This window comes from Camellia sinensis, chromosome 7 (assembly GCF_055761805.1).
Source record: "Camellia sinensis isolate YWXY chromosome 7, ASM5576180v1, whole genome shotgun sequence".
NCBI classification, from domain to species: domain Eukaryota; kingdom Viridiplantae; phylum Streptophyta; class Magnoliopsida; order Ericales; family Theaceae; genus Camellia; species Camellia sinensis.
The window spans coordinates 121,679,197-121,696,207 of NC_138967.1; the positions used below are offsets into that span (position 1 = coordinate 121,679,197).

The window sequence follows — 17,011 nt, forward strand, 5'->3', positions numbered from 1 at the left end:
TGTCTTTGTCAGCTTCTTTGTATTCTCTCTCCATCGTATCCCTTTCAACTATCTTTGGCTTAACAGATGATGACATATCTTAATAACAATAAATTCCAAATGTTAAAAGAATTTGATTATAGAATAACTAGGAATTAGATTACAGATGAACAAAACTGAAAGAATTGAGCTAGCACAACAATTGAAAAATATCAAGCGCCATTTTTTCTCCTCGTAATTCTGTAAATTTCCATCCTCAGATCTGGGTTAACCGATCAAATATGGTTCTATAAATTGATTTCCATCCAACAATGGTTTTCAATATTCTGATTATTTAAGACATTTCTGGTGCTACTTTTTAATTCAAATGAGCTGCCAAGCTAATGTGGGACCTTTCAAACTTTAGCACAATAAAGAAGAAGCAGCATCAGGTCTCAACATAAAATAGACATCAAGAATATTTGGAGAGTATTTGGAAAATAGTTATTTGATGGGTAATTAAAAAAAAAATTATTTCTTGAATTTAACCCAAATCACATACCCAATCAATCATTCAACTCCATAAACCTTCCAAGAACCCATCACACTTCTATCTTAAAAAGTCATCCTCAAACTAACTAGCAATTCTAAAGCGAAACTGAAATTAAAAACTCAATACAATTTGAAGGATCGAGAAATACCTTGATAGAGAGTGAATCAACCATCCAATGTCTTCAGAGTTGCATTGTCCCTTTTTATAGTGGCCAAACTCTGCAGATAAATAGCATATTGTCAATTTCCAGATAATTCAAGAATATCCCGCGTGAACATTGCAAAAGTATCATATCACCCCTAAATTATAAAATATTGTAAATTACCAAATGCTCAATGTAATAATAAAAAAAAAAAAAAAAAATCCCAATAAACCTTAAACATTTATTCAGTCAATCATGGTACTACATATAACATTTATTCAGTCAGTCATGCTACAATAACTTTTGTCCCTGAAATTTTGTTCCTAAATTCTAGATTTCTTGTAATGAAGCAAAGCAAGAGAGGGGAGGGAAAGACAGAATTTTGTAGCAGCAGGGTTGTTTTGGGAGGGCTTTCAACCTTTGTTTTGATCCTCAAACATCAAAAAAAAAAAAAAAAAAAAAGACATCACTTGTCTATGTAATCTCCTCGAGGCTTAACAAGTCATTTATCAATCAAAAACAACAATCATATCAGTATGTGTTCAATTGAGATCAATATAAAAATATATATATATATATACAATTACCAAACACATACACACACCCAAAAAAAAAAGATTAAGCTGATATGGGCCAGAAATAAGAAACAATAAAGCATCAAAAACTATTAGTGATCCACTTATCCAAATCACCATAAATGACACTCACCACGTAAAAAATTTTCTAGCAACGATCTTCTTCAATAATCACTGTACATCTCAAATGGATTGCTTCAATTGGTTCAATTCAGATAACATTTGTAAGGAAACTCTTTAATCTAAGGCGATTAATAAAATAGTATCTATCACAGAGGTACAGGAAAAGTTCAACAAACTCTATCAATTGGCTACCAAATACTGTATTTAGTCTCAAAAAATTGGACGAAATCAAGTATTGCAATGGACCTTTTGAGACCATATGGAATGAAACATCTTCACGAAATTAAGTAATGCTTTCTAGTTGTAGAAAGAAAAAATGGTCTTGACAGTAAGCCTAGAAATAGAATGAACTAATAAATAATAAATAAATAAAAAAACCTCTGAAAAAAGAGGAAATCTTTTGTTACATGTGAACAAGCCACCAAATGTGGTATGTGTTAATTTTAAAAGAAATAGAAAAACACAAGTACTACTACTCAACTCCTGTCCATTTTACAGGAACAATATCAAAACTGTTGCGGATCTTGGACACACCAGGGGACACTCACAAGCAAAAACACAAGACTTTTAACGTGGTTCGGCAAACCGGCCTACGTCCACGGGAGCGATGTTGTTATATATCAACAAATGGAGGAGATTACACACTCTCAACTCACTGTCTCTCTATATAACAACACTCTCTCACACTCTCTGATACACAAACAGAATATAGCTCTCTCTAGCTCTCTCTGTTTTGTGCCTCTCTCTCAGCAGTGTGTTTCTCTCTTATGTTTGCCGTGTATTCAACTCACCATCACCATTCCATTTTATACACCAAAACAGAAGGTGGAGGAGGCCTCATGGGTGTGTTGGCTGCCAGCCCAATATTCTCCTTTGTTGCTGGCGCATGGCAAGCCTCATGGCTGCCAACTTAAGCCTCATGGCTTGCCAACTCATGCCAACCTCTTTTGCCTTCCTTTTACCATGTGGCCAACTTGGGTTGATCTCCTACAAAAACTCACATCACAAACAACCTCAAAACTGATAATGATTAATACCTAAGCATCAATGACCTTGAATACATTTTTATGACTTAGGGTGATTTTGATTCTTCTTCTCTTGACAACATGCAGTAAATATGCAACCTGGAAAAATGGAGATTATCAAGTCTCAGGGCTACTCATTATACGAGGAAACTGTTAGGAATTGACCTTTCCTAACCAAGATCGGTGCGACACGAAATAACAAACAAAAAAGAAATTACCAAATCAAACAGATCACACACACAAGAACACAAGGATTTATGTGGTTCACCCCATAATAGGGTTATGTCCACGGCTGCTGCGGTTTTCACTATGATGAAAAAAATACAACTCTCTCTTAACCTAAAAGAGGAGCCCCCTCATCTATTTATAAGTATAGAATTAGGGTTACACAGAAACAACATGGGAATTACGAAAGTACCCAAAAACCGTTGGGTTGAGTGAACAATACTTATCAGGGTCCACCGACCCAACAATCTCCCACTTGGAACTTGATAACATAAGCTCTTCATCATCTTCATCACATAGAGGAACGCCGTAACAACTTGATCTTCCTTCAACAATCTTGAAAGCCAACTGAAGTTGCACACAACTTCAATTTGTCAATGGTGACTGTCTTGATCAACATGTCTGCTGGATTCTTACTGCCTTGGATCTTCTCGAGAGACATGACTCCATCATCTACAAGTGAACCAATGAAATGGTATCGCAGCTGAATGTGTTTTGTTCTAGAATGAAAAGCCGGATTCTTTACAAAATGAATAGCTCTTTGGCTGTGACTATGCAAAATACTCATCTCTTGCGTCTTACCCAACTCTGCTACGAAATTCTGTAACAATGTCATCTCCTTCCCAGCTTCAGTAATAGCAACATACTTAGCCTCTGTTGGAAAGGGCCACAATCTTCTGTAACTATGAAATCCAACTCACAGCTGCACCACCCAATGCGTAAACATAACCAATAGTACTCTTTTTATTATCCATATCACCAACCAAGTCTGCATCAACATAACCATGTAACCCGACACCGGTTCATCCGAAACAAAGTGTCATGTCTGTAGTACCACTCAAGTATTCTAAGGATCCACTTCACTACCTCCCAATGTTGTTTTCCTGGATTACTCATGTGCCTACTAACCACTTCCACGGCATGTGCAATGTCTAGTCTAGGAAAAACCATAGCATACATTATGCTACCGATAGCTGAAGCATATGGAACATGTTCCATGTAAGCCTACTCTTCTTCAGTATTCGGAGACTACTCTTCGGTAAGTCTGAAGTGGCTAGCAAATGGAGTGCTCATTGGTTTTGCACCATCCATGCTAAACCTCTTGAGAACTTTCTTGACATACTCAGCCTGTGGCAACTTCAAAGTACCATTTGCCTTGTCCCTATAAATCCTCGTACCAAGGATTTTGTTTGCAACTCCAAGATTCTTCATCTCAAATTGGTTTGAGAAAAGTTTCTTCAATCTTTTTATCTCTTCGATGCTAGATCCTACGATGAACATATCATCAACATTTAAGAGCAACATAATATAACTTTTGTCAAACCTCTTGAAATAACAACAATGATCTGCTTGACATCTTGTAAACCCATTGCTACACATAAACCCATCAAACTTCTTATATCACTGCCTTGGGGCTTGTTTCAAACCATACAAGCTTTTTCGAAGTTTGCATACAAACTCTTCTTTGCCACATGCCAAGAAACCTTGTGGTTGCTTTATGTAAATTTCCTCCTCCAAATCACCATGGAGAAAAGCCGTCTTCACATCCATCCTCTCAAGATACAAATCTTCAGCAGTCACAATTCCCAACACCAATCTGATAGTGGTCTACTCCACAACTGGAGAGAAAATTTCAGTGTAGTAAACCCCTTCTTTTTGCTGAAATCCCTTTGCAACCAATCTGGCCTTATAGCGTTTACTTCCATCATGTTCCTATTTGACCCTGTAAACCCACTTGTTACGCAAAGCTTTCTTACCCACGGGTAATTCAGTCAACTCCCATGTCTAGTTTGCCATGAGTGAATCCATTTCATCCTGCATAGCTGACTCCCACTTGATTGAATCGTCAACCTGCGAAGCCTCATCATAACTTTCAGGTTCACCCCCGTCAGACAACAACAAAGAATGTAAAGATGGAGACCAATGTTGTGTAGGTTTAGACTCTCTTTCTGACCATCTTAACTTAGGAATAGGAATATGTGGCTCAGTTTGTGAAATAAGATTTTTAGGATTATTCTAAATCCTACTATTCAAATCATTCTTACTAATCTCTTCTAACTCAACATGCTCATGACAAGTAACAGATTCAGATTCAGATGCAGACTTATCTCTATCCTTATACATTATTTTCTCATTAAATATGACATCTCTACTTGTGATAATTTTTTGATTTTTATCACCCAAAACCAGTAACCAAACTAATTGATGCCATACCCAATAAAAGTACGTTTAACAGATTTCATATCACGTTTACTTCTAATAACAGAATTTATATGCACAAATGAAACACAGCCAAATACCTTCAAAAAAGAAAGATTTACCTCTTTACCGCACCAAGCTTCTTCTAGTAGCTCTCCATCCAATGGAACAGATAGACCACGGTTAATCAGATATACTGCAGTGTTAACTGCATCTGCCCAAAACATCTTTGGTAATCCGGCATGTATCTTCATACTTCTAGCATGTTCATTTAGAGTTCTATTCATGCGTTCTGCAACGCCATTCTATTGAGATATCTTTCGAACAGTCTTCTCCATTCTAATTCTACTTTTTGCACAATATTTTTTGAACTCATTGTCCTCATATTCCTCTCTATTTTGATCTTAAGCACTTAATTTTTAGACCTATTTTAGTCTCCACCAAGGCTTTCCACTTCTTAAAAGTAGTATAAACTTCAGATTTATGTTTTGGAAAATAAATCCACACCTTTCTCTTTAAGTCGTCGATAACATAGTATAATGATCCTCCAAGAGATGAAGCTGGTGTGGGTCCCCACACATCTGTATGAACCAACTCCAACTTTTCTGACTTCGGTTTCCTGCCATCCTTTGAAAAACTAACCCTCTTTTGTTTGCCGAAGATACAATCCTTACAAAAGTCAATGTCCACCTATTTCAATATGACAGTTTACCCTTATATGCAAGTACCTTCATCTTTTTTTCACTAATATACCTAAGCCTTTGGTACCAGAGATTTGGGTCTTCCTTCTAACCAGCAATTGCTACTGCATCCCTATTGTTCATAGTCATGTAAATGGTGCTTTCTTTTTTACCACGAGTAACAACCATGGCTCCTTTGGTGATTTTCCACAAACCATCCATAAAGGTTACAACATGACCTTCGTCATCAAGTTGTCCAACAAAAATCAAGTTTCTTTTCAAACCAGGCACATGTTTGATATTCTGTATTTTCCAAACAGATCCGTTTGGCAACTTGATTATTACATCTCTTTTACCCACAATCTTCAACGGTTCATCCTCAGCCAAATAAACCTTCCTGAAATCACCACCAATGTAATTGTCCATGATTTCCCTCTGTGAAGTAGAATAGAATGATGCCCTAGAATCTAAAATCCAAGATTCAAGAGGGCTGTCAATACTCAAGATCAAAGCATCATAAATCTCCTCCTTTACAGCATTAGCAAACTTCTGATTTTGATCACCTTTTTTCTTATTCAATGTCGGGAAATCTCCCTTTTGATGTCCCTTCTTTTCACAATTCCAGTAACTCCGTCCCTCTTCAATTTTTGACTTGCTTTTGTGTTTGAATTTTAACCTGTTGTAGTTCAGGTTTGTTCTTACTAATCTTCCTCTGCCTTCTGCATTCAGGGCAAGAGCTGATGTTTCCCCTAATTTCCTCCTGCAAATCTCTTCACCCTGAATTAAATCTCAAATATCATTGTAATTCAACTTTTCTTTTCCTGAATAATTACTTACTGCCGTTATAGTACCATTCCAACTTTCTAGCAAACTAGATAGAAGAATCAAAGCTCTAACCTCATCATCAAATTCGATAAATACAGAACTCAATTGTGTTACCACAATATTGAATTCGTTCAAATGCTCATCCACCGAAGCACCTTCTGTGATCCTCAGATTAAACAATCTACACATTAAATAAACTTTATTTGAGGCAGAGGGTTTTTTGTATATGTTTGAGAGTGCCTCCATGAGACCCGCTGTAGTCTTCTCCTTCACTATGTTAAACGCAACATTACGAGACAATGTTAGCCGAATAACACCTAGCGCTTGGTGATCAAGAAGAGTCCACTCATCATCCTTCATCTTTTCTGGTTTTATCCCTGAAAGGGGCTCATACAGTTTTTTCTAATATAAATAGTCTTCAATCTGCATCTTCCAAAAGCTAAAATCTGTGCCATTGAATTTATCGATTCTAACCTTTTCATCTATAGCCATCGCTTCTACTCGAACCAATGCTTTAATACCAGTTATTAGGAATTGACCTTTCCTAACCAAGATTGGTGAGACATTAAATGACAAACAAGAGAGAAATTAACGAATCAAACAAATTACACACACAAGAACACAAGGATTTACGTGGTTCACCCCAGAATAGGGTTACGACCACGGCTGCTGTGATTTTCACTATGATCAGAAAAATACAACTCTCTCTTAACCTAAAAGTGTTGCCCCCTCATCTATTTATAAGTATAGAATTAGGGTTACACGGAAACAACATGAGAATTACAAAAGTATCCAAAAATCGTAGGGTTGAGTAAACGGTACTTATTAGGGTCCACCGACCCAACAAAAATGAGATTAAGAACAAACAAATCAACAAAATGAGGGAAAAACAATCAGATAATGATGAGAGGATATGTAGCAATGATTGAATTCCAAGAAATTTGTAGTAATCTAATCAACAATGAATGTGCCTCAATTGCATACCCTTAGTACGACAAGTATGTAGAAGGATCCATTAGGAGAGTTTACAGTTTGATCATAGTACTCTAGAACATCAGCCTGTAAAAAAATAACGACATGAAATTTTAAACTATAATACAATGATGTTTTTCATTGGTATGCATTCATATATGTCACATATAAGGATTAGGCATGTTCATGATCCAACAAGAAATCAGTCAACAAAAGATTAAATGCAACATATTTATATAAAAAGCAATTTAGATAGATAACAACCTGATATAACCATAAGATTTAATATGTGACAAGTAATTAGGTTTCCACTTCTATTTTATCTTTTACATACAATTGATAAATTATTTTCCTGTTATATTGGAATATACAAAATTACCTTTAAAGAATGAATTAACTTAAGAAACCAACTGAAATGATAGATGTAACAGTTGAATGTAATAGAGTGCCTAAACATCAATGTTGAATCTGTGAGCAAAAAGTCGAACCTTTTCCATGAACTCCAAATAGATAGCACGATTCCAGCAGACAACATTGACAGGCCTAACAAAAAAATCACAATCAATTGGACCCTTCTATTACATAAAAAATAAAGAAATGAAATGGCCAAATACTATTACATAAATAATAAAGAAATGAAAGAGCCAAAGCTTCCAACAAGATTTTTGAATCTTCAACCATTTAAACAACAAGAATTCATGCACTGAGAATTACCAGTAACAGTTATGTATTCAATATAAAGACAAATAACAAAAATAGAATGCCATTGGAACAAGAAAGATCATTCAAAATAATTAATAAGCAAAAAACAGATGAAATAACTAAAATGTAATGTGATCAAATTAAGCTGAAATTATTGGTTTTTGAGAGGGGGGAATATATATATATATATATATATATATATATTATCATAATTTGTGTTGTAATTGATTATTTGATGAAATTGATATGAAATTCGAGCATATTCAATTCGTTGATGGGGGATTCGGAATGGGACACCAAGTTGGCACCATTGAGGCTGAAATTCTGGTTCGGCTAGTGATAGAGATTACAAGAGAAGCAAGCAGCCACAAGTATTGAAACCCAAAACCACAAATAGGGTACAAAATCAAGAGCTCAAACTCTTCCAATGGATAAATATATTTCTATGTTTATTGATCTTCTGAACTTACTTGTATGGCATAGAGAATGTCCTTTATACAGGACAGACTACCGGGCAAATATTCGAGTCATTTGTCACACCCCTAGATAAACATTATTTCATACTTCCATAAATAGAGTAATAATAATAATAATAATAATAATAATAATAATAATAATAATAATAATAATAATAATAATAATAATAAAAAGAGAACAGACCTGTAAGCGATGTCCAAGACCAAACCTCTGAAACAAGAGAGCTCGTCCCTATTGAATTCAGCAGTGCCCTCGCTGTCATCATAAATACCGTCATTGCCAACACTTAAGCCAGCCTCCGCATTGAAATGGTTGGATTTGCTAGCAGATGATGATGATGATGATGTAGACAGTCTAGTGCTCAAGGTTCTAAATATCGGCCGGTACGTTCCGTACTGGCCGGTTCATACCGGAATATGCCACCACCGAGTCGGATACTCACCGGTATACCGGTGAGAATGAATTTCGGGTCCGTAACGGCCGATTCCCGCTACGTATCGGCCTGGATCCGATACGTGAGCGATATATTTCCGATACAGCCGGTACGAAGCAAAAAATAATCGACCAAAGCAAAGCAAAGCAAAGCAACTGTAAAAGTGGAGCAAAGCACCTGCAAAAGTCATGCTCTATTTATATATAGAGAAGGCATGCTCTGTTTATATATAGAGCAAAGCACCTGCAAAATATATAAACAGTTCGGTTTATATATATATATGTTTTGCCTCTGTTTGCTTTGTATAAAGCATGCTCTGTTTTTTTTTCTTTGATGAAATTCACCTGTTTTTCTTCTGCAACTTTGGGTCAATATTTTGAGTGAGAGAGAGGGAGAGAGAGAGAGAGAGAGGTGGTTGTATTATGGTATGAAAGCCTGAGATTGAAGTGGATATATATGAGGTGCATTGGGAGTCTGAGATTGAGATGGATAAGAAGAGAGAGGTACTTGGCTACATGGAGGTGCATAGGTTTATGGTGGATTTGTAGATTCAAATGTTTAAGGTTTTTTTTTCTTTTTTTTTTTTTTATACACCTATACCGCTATTTATATTAATATATATATATATATATATATATATTCTCAATACAAGAAAAAATAAATATTCAAATCAATTTTTTTATTAGAAGTTTAACATATGCCAAAAATAAATACATATCATTTAGTTGAAAATTAGTCAAAAATGTTCCTACGTAACGAAATTTTGATTAAAATATAACAAATTAAAGTTAAAAGAGTCAAAAAAATGCATAAAATTTAGTTTTAGAGGGACTGTTAATGATTTTTAAAATTTCACAGTCGCGACGCCCGATTCCCGATACGTACCAGCCGATACTACCGATACCGATATTCCGCGATCGATACCGTTACGTCAGCCGATACCGCGATTTAGAACTATGCTAGTGCTACTAGAACCACAAAATAATTTAAAAAATAATTATTTTCTTCAGTGGGGTCTCCTCTACACTTCACAAGTAGTACCTCCATCTCAATCTGCAATCCATAAGAAATGAAACTTGATGAAAATCAAATGCAAATCTGACAATGAAGAACTTATCTCTCAAAATTATTACAAGGATAATAAAAAATTAGGAGCCATGCAACTTCAATGACTTTTTTCAATTTGTGACAACAAGGAAAAAAAGAAATTACTATGAAACAATAATTTGTTTGGTTGGTGATGGAGGTAAAGTGGTGGTAAATTGGCAAACACAATGGAGATCAATTGTCCTTGCTTTTGAAACACACACACGTAAATTTAATTGGATTTATTAAGCAATTTTCACTGCATTAAGATGTAATGAAAGGCTAAAGTTACTAAATTTAAACTAAATTACACTGACATCAACTGAAAGAGTCCATAATTACCTTAGTCTTGGTGAAGGGATTACTTTTCTCCTTCAAGAAAGTAGCATGATTAGAGCCTTCCAGCTTCAATTTTGCTTGTTCAAATAGAATGTCATGATTTACTATACATCCTAGGATTCGTTTGGAAGTTGGCTTTTTTTTTTCCTAATTTTTTACAGAAAGATATGCGAATTTTTTTTTTTAGAGAGAATGGATTACCTTTTTGGCTAATTTGGCTTGTTCCCAAACATAGCATTAATGCTCTAGTTTAATTGCTGAAGGGAAAAGAAAAAAAAAGTAATGCTTAAAAATTTTAGATAAGCCTCACAATTGTGATCCAATGGAACAGAAGGGCTTCACTGAAGTAAAGCTAATACAAACTTAAATTCATAGAGTTTTTTTTTATACTTCATTTTCAACATACAACATAGGGAAAATGAAAAGAAAATCACACAAAATTGGAAATTTTGTAAAATTAACCAGGTGATTGATGTTAATGGTACCTTGCGATTATCTTGTTGAAGATGAGGCAGATGTAGAGGAAAGAGAGAGAGAGAGAGAGAGAGAGAGAGAGAGAGCATTGTTGAAGCCATCTGAATCAGACAAGACGATGAAATGATAAGATCAATTTGAAACATGAGCGACTTAAAATTAGTAAAAAAAAAATCAAGCAGTGATCTTTGAAAAAAGTAGAACTTTGTTTAGTCTAAATTCATATTAGTAATCGATGTAAAAAAACAAGAGTAAGAACACAAAAACAAACCTCAGAAAAGTAACAAAGTAGACAAAACTACCAAAAACAGAAAACCAACCCTACCTTTCAAAGAACAAGAAGTCTAGTTACTTAAAAAAAAAAATTAATAATTCGAACAAAAACGAGAACTAATCACTGTGTTCTTCATAGATCTATAGATACACGTACATATGAGGCAAAGAAAGAGAGAGAGAGATGCACCAAATCTACCCAAAAAAAAAAGTGATGAAGTTAAAGAATCAAACCACAGACTTCATGATATGTGTGTGCGTGTGAGAGAGAGAAAAATGACAGATCTATTGATTGAAGCTTAACATCTCATATGTTCAATAGATCTACCGGTAATGAGTAAATGATAAATTGATTTTCATGATCCATTTTCTCACATCGAGTTTCAAACAAGAGAGAGAGAGAGAGAGAGAGAGAGAGAGAACTACAAAATTAGGGCAAAGGAGTGTTTGATCCCCGTGGATTGGAATAGTTTCAACTATAAAGATGATCGCTTTTTAATTGTCTATATTTTAATAATCAAAATATTTAGTCTCTAAATCTCAATTATGACCATATTAATTTCTCTCTAAATATTTATGAAGAATTTTACAACAAACAATGAAGCATTTCTGTAGGAATACCACAAGTTATCTTTTCGTCCCTAGAAGATTGCTTTTAGGGACTGTAGACGTCCCCGAACGCCCTGGGAGGGTGAGTCCCGTTCTGTTCGTTTTGGGTCACTACAGCTCGGACTCAAATTGTCACAGTTCTTAATCTGAACCAAAGAGTCTAGATCCAGCAAATCGTTTTGAGAAAACAGATTTTTAGAAAAGAAGTGCCAAACATGGACTGCTTTGCCAGATACAGAGTCGCCACCTAAATATTTTATTTTGGGGGAATTTAGGAAACCCTGACTCGGTGCCAAAAGCCACGTGTCCGTCATCACCAAAGTTGCCTCGGCTCGGGAACTTGGGTACGATTGGGGAAGGTCACTTCGTGAGCAACCCCGCTCGCCCGATCAAAGATCGGCCTCTACTAACCATGATATCTAGTTTTGAAAACATTATGCGTTCTTATTCCGGTTATTAGCTTAGATTTACTATGTGATGCGCACAGCATACAAGTATAGACTGGATCGCCTGAATTGGAACAAGACATTTCATGCTTGTTTTGAAAGTGATTTGCTACTCGCAAGCAGGCTTAAATGAAGATTTTGCCACCCTCAAGTGGGCTTAGAAAAAAATGGTTTTGCCACTATCTAGTGGGCTTAAAACTCACACTTAATGAATTGTTCCAATTCAAATAATCCAACCTTCACCCACAGGCATTCAGGCAGTTATATCACATAAGCATATAGCCTCATGGTAAGCATGCTATCATGGCAGTCACTCACACACATGCAAGGATGCTAAAGCATAAACACTTACCGAGTACTCCAAGCCAAAACAAAAACTATGTTAGAAATCCATGCATGATCCTAACTATACAGAAATGCCTAATGCAACACATGCAAAATGCAACTAAGATAGGCTCGGCTATTCGAAAGATGGCATGTGAAATGCTACAGCCAACATGTATTCAACTTGGAATTTAACTATAAATGCAGTTAGTATGATGTGCCGAACCCGGTGCATGCAAGACAGATGAATGAATGAAAACATGCTATCATACTGTATGCTAATTGAAACATGCCCTAATCTAACCATCATAAGCTGATAAATAAAAGGGAAAAAGACGTAGGGTTGGAAGACATACATCACACACACGCACACTTATTACAACATTGCCCTCGCGCGGAGGGTCTGAATAAAAAATACAGTCCCAAATAAATAATTACAGTCCAAATAAATACAAAACCCTAATTAATTAGCAAATTAATCTAGGAAAGCAGTAAATTGGCACGCAAATCCATGGACTGCCTCAGCTCTATTCCGAATGATGGATGATGCATGCTTGAGTCGCCTTGCGCAAAAATCCACTGCGATGCCCCGGTTTGCCTCTGTTTGCAATTGTTCTCAGGATGCGTGCCAAGCTCTGAAAGGCTGCCGATTTCTGATTTGCTGCAACAGAGAGCAACAAAGGGGCATGGCAAAGTATTTTCACATATGTATGCATGACTACTCTTCAAGGAGTGTAGTCCTCGATCCTCGTGCCACCAATCACGCATCTCGATGCATGATGGCCGAGGAGTCGATTTGTACGACTCAATATGAAATGAATGTACATGAAAATACAACAAGGCCTAGACTCCATCATGGATAATCTAGAGTGTCGGTGACCGAGGAATTGAGACACGTTCCGTCACTTGGAATACGAAACGCCCCTCGTTTCCCGTGCTTGGGCTAACACCTATCCCAAACACAATGCAATATGCATGACATGCATGAATGCAATTCTAACATGCAACCTAGCATACACAATGCTATGAAATAGCATACACAATGCGCGATATAACATGGCATACACGATGCTCTAACATACAACCTAACATACGCGATGTTATAAATTGAAATGGCATACATAATGCACAATGGACTTACACCAATATGAGTGGACCTCGGCCACACTCAAATCGGCGGCCATTAGGTGAAAATGGGACTATCGAAATGCGTGCACACATGCATGCAAACCGAGGACCGATCCTAGGCATAACATGTAACTCTAACAAGACATGGCAAGGGATGCAAGATGACATACAAACTCACAAATTCTAGCACTGAAATATGATGCTAAACAGCCCGAAACATGAAAAAATGGCACCCGATGCATGAGATGAACCCCGAAACCCGAAACTAGGCACATGGAATGACTTGTAGCTATACAAAGCATTCATTATTTGATCATGAAGTATAAAGACAGAGCCAAGGCAGTCCCAAAACATGCATATCTCCAGTTCAAAGCATGGCCAAAAGCTGCTAGCAAGATGGACTAAAATAGCATGCAACTTTGACTAGCAAACAAGGTTTACATGGCAAGTATATGAAGCAAATGTAATCTCACCAAACCACCAAAAATCAGTGAACAAAACATGTGAAAATAGGCCCAAATAACCATTGATATGCAACCATGGCATGCAAAAATGATGAGCTCCTTTAGAGGGCTATGCAAGGGATTCTTAAGCACATACAAGGTGGACACTTAGCATGGCACAAAAAACTCTGAAAATCAAATATGGTAGTCCCAAAACTCACTAAATTGACCTTAGAAAGTGACTCCAAAGCATGCGAGATAGGGTCTCTTTGGAAGGGCAAAGTGACCACCAAACAGGTCAAGGTGAGAGGGGGTCACCCCCCCTCTGATTTGGGAGCTCAAAATAGTGTCTTAACCACTGAAAATCCACTGGATTTCAGTGGCTAGAAGTCCAAACAAAGCATGCAACAAGGGCTTAGGTGTAAGGCTCAGAATAGGAGACAATCAAGCATACAAGGAAGCATATGACCTCAAACAAAAATGGAACCTCAAACAAACTTGAAGATGAGATTAAAACAAGATATTTTTCAATTTATGACAACTCTCAAAAACAAACAAAACTAGGGCTAATCTATCATGCAAAAATGGCCTTAAAAGAGTGAATAGAGACAAGGGACAGCAGCTGGCTCAAACAGTGAAGATCCCTTCAACAAAGTTGAAGAGGGGCTCAAAAAAAGGCACTTTATAGTTTATGCAAGCTTCGAAAATAATCACAAGTAGGCCTAAAATATCATGCAAGAAAAATGCCTAAAAGAGGGATAAAGAGACAAGTGATAGCTGCTGGCCTCAAACAGAGGAGAGTCCTTCAACAAAGTTGAAGAGGGGCTCAAAAAAAGATATTTCACAGTTTATGACCAAGTCCGAAACAGCTCACAAATAAGCCTAAAATATCATGCAAAAATAGGCCTAAAAGAGAGTTTAAACACAAAGGGGGAGGAGGAGACCTCAAATAGACTATTTACCCTTGATCAAACATGGAGATGAGCTTAAATATGACTATTTACAGTTTAGGCCGAAGTCCAAAAACGTAAGCAAAAGGAGCTAAAATATAGAACGAAATAGTGCAAAAAATGGGAGAATAAGAGTTTACCCTTGTAGCCTAACTTTCCAGCAGCCTTTGGTCCAAGGAAATGAGCTTTCAACCTCTGCAAATGACTTCCAAGGGGCTGGAATGGATGATGGTGGTGTGGTGCTATGGGTTGTAGTGGAAATGGTGCAAGAATCTTAGGGTTTTGAGGTTTGGAGTAGAGAGAGAGAGGGAGATTTAATGCAAAGCTCTCAAATGATTTTTTCTAACCCTTCCAAATGGAGCTCAAGTGCTGGTTTTATAGAGAAAAAGAGGGGGGGGGAAAGGGGGAAAACCAATTTGAATTGGAGCAAAAAAAAAGGGGGGGGAAACCAATTTGAATTGACCAAAACAAAGAGGGGGAAAACCAATTTGAATAGACCAAAACAAGAAGGAAAATTTTGGACGTAGGGCCTGGTGGAATACAGCTGGCCTAGCTGGAATACATTTAGAGGGACAAAAAGGACCGGCCAGGTCAAAAGGGCCAAAACCAGTTCAAAGGGTTCAGGTGGTCGGCCGACCACCTTACCTGGTTGGCCTGCTAGGAGTCAAAAGGTTCAAGCCCCAAATCTAGTCAGACATGTAGCCCTTGAAGTTATCTTTCCAATGCCGCAAACCTGGCATTAAAATTCCTCCTGTGGAAAAAGTTATGCCAGTTTCCGTGAAGCCGCGCAGATTTGGTCCAAACAGAGTGATGCCCCACTTCAATCAACCATATCTCCTCTGTCCGGAATTGTCTTTAGGAGGTTCTTGAGTCAAAAATGAAGCCCCGGAAGTAATCTTTCCAACGGTGGTAGTCGTATATCTTAATTCCCCTTGTGAAAAGAGTTATGCCCATTTCGGTAAATCCGCGCAGATGTTTTCCTTCTTCCTGGATTCATGCTGAATCACTCTTGACCACAAAAGCTGGTTTTTTTTAGAAAAATTGCTGGTCTCCCACCATACCAGCATCTTTCTAATAATGAAGATGAGGCCCCTACCAAAAAATGGACCAAAATTGATGCAAAACGAAGGTTCGGGGGGGCCGAAATGCGCAGCCCGGTACCCCGAAAATGGGCTGTTAGGCACCGGAAGTGGCGTTCGACCACGAAGGTGGTCTTTCAGGCCACAGTGTCCCTCAAAAGGGAGGAAATAAGGTGTGCGCCAAAACCCAGAGAAAACGGAGGTGGTTAAGCGGTCCCGAACCGAGACACACGGCCGACGGCTCCGAAAATCGAAAACTGGGCTCTAAACGAGAAAAATGGCCTACGACCACAAAACGTATCCTACGGCCACTGTGAGATGGTCTACGAGACCTCTCCCTCCCTTCAGGAAGAGAAGACAGAACCTGGTTCGCAAATCGAGACAAAGCATACAGAATCCCGACGTCCAGAGGTAAGGCTCTCAGCCGAGACTCTGAAACCTCAGAACGAGCACAATATGCGTCATCACCGAGCGCTCAACCGGTGACGTCTGAGTCTTAAGGTCGATCAAAAATGGGGTGTCTACAGTTACCCCTCTTTGACAGAACTCGGAAGTCATAAGTGACGGGAGTGAATGTCAAAGCCCAGAGACGACCCATTTTTGACAAGGCCGAAGACTTAGACAAACATACAAAGTACAGACAAATAAATGGTTGCACCCGCAGGCTGCCTACTTATCCCTTTGTAAGGAATGAAACCAGCGTAGTTCAGGGGCAAGATAAAATGATATGCAGGAAGATTTTGATGATTGGACTTATACGCTACGCGAAGCCGGTTTAAAAATTGAGGATTTATGCGATGCACTGTAATGTAGTGGCTAAAATGCAATGTAATAGCTAAGAGGTGAAGGTACCTTACAGGGGCAATTGGCAATGACTTACCTCATGCCGCTGGGGATCTTTCGCTTCTTCTTGGTTGAATTGCAGGTACTACTTTTCTCCCTGACTATGGTCGCAGCTTTCCCTATTCTCC

The 17,011-nt window shown here is 37.6% G+C and overlaps 1 long non-coding RNA gene across 1 annotated transcript; it reads right to left on the reverse strand.

Annotated features, from left to right (window-relative positions):
- Nucleotides 1–215: 215 nt before the first annotated feature.
- LOC145795292 (uncharacterized) lies at nt 216–9,482 on the reverse strand. Its single transcript, XR_014335943.1, has 4 exons — nt 8,640–9,482; nt 7,766–7,820; nt 7,290–7,364; nt 216–729 (listed from the first exon to the last, which is right to left on the reverse strand). It is a non-coding gene; the product is annotated as an uncharacterized LOC145795292 (long non-coding RNA).
- Between the last annotated feature and the right edge of the window lie 7,529 nt (nt 9,483–17,011).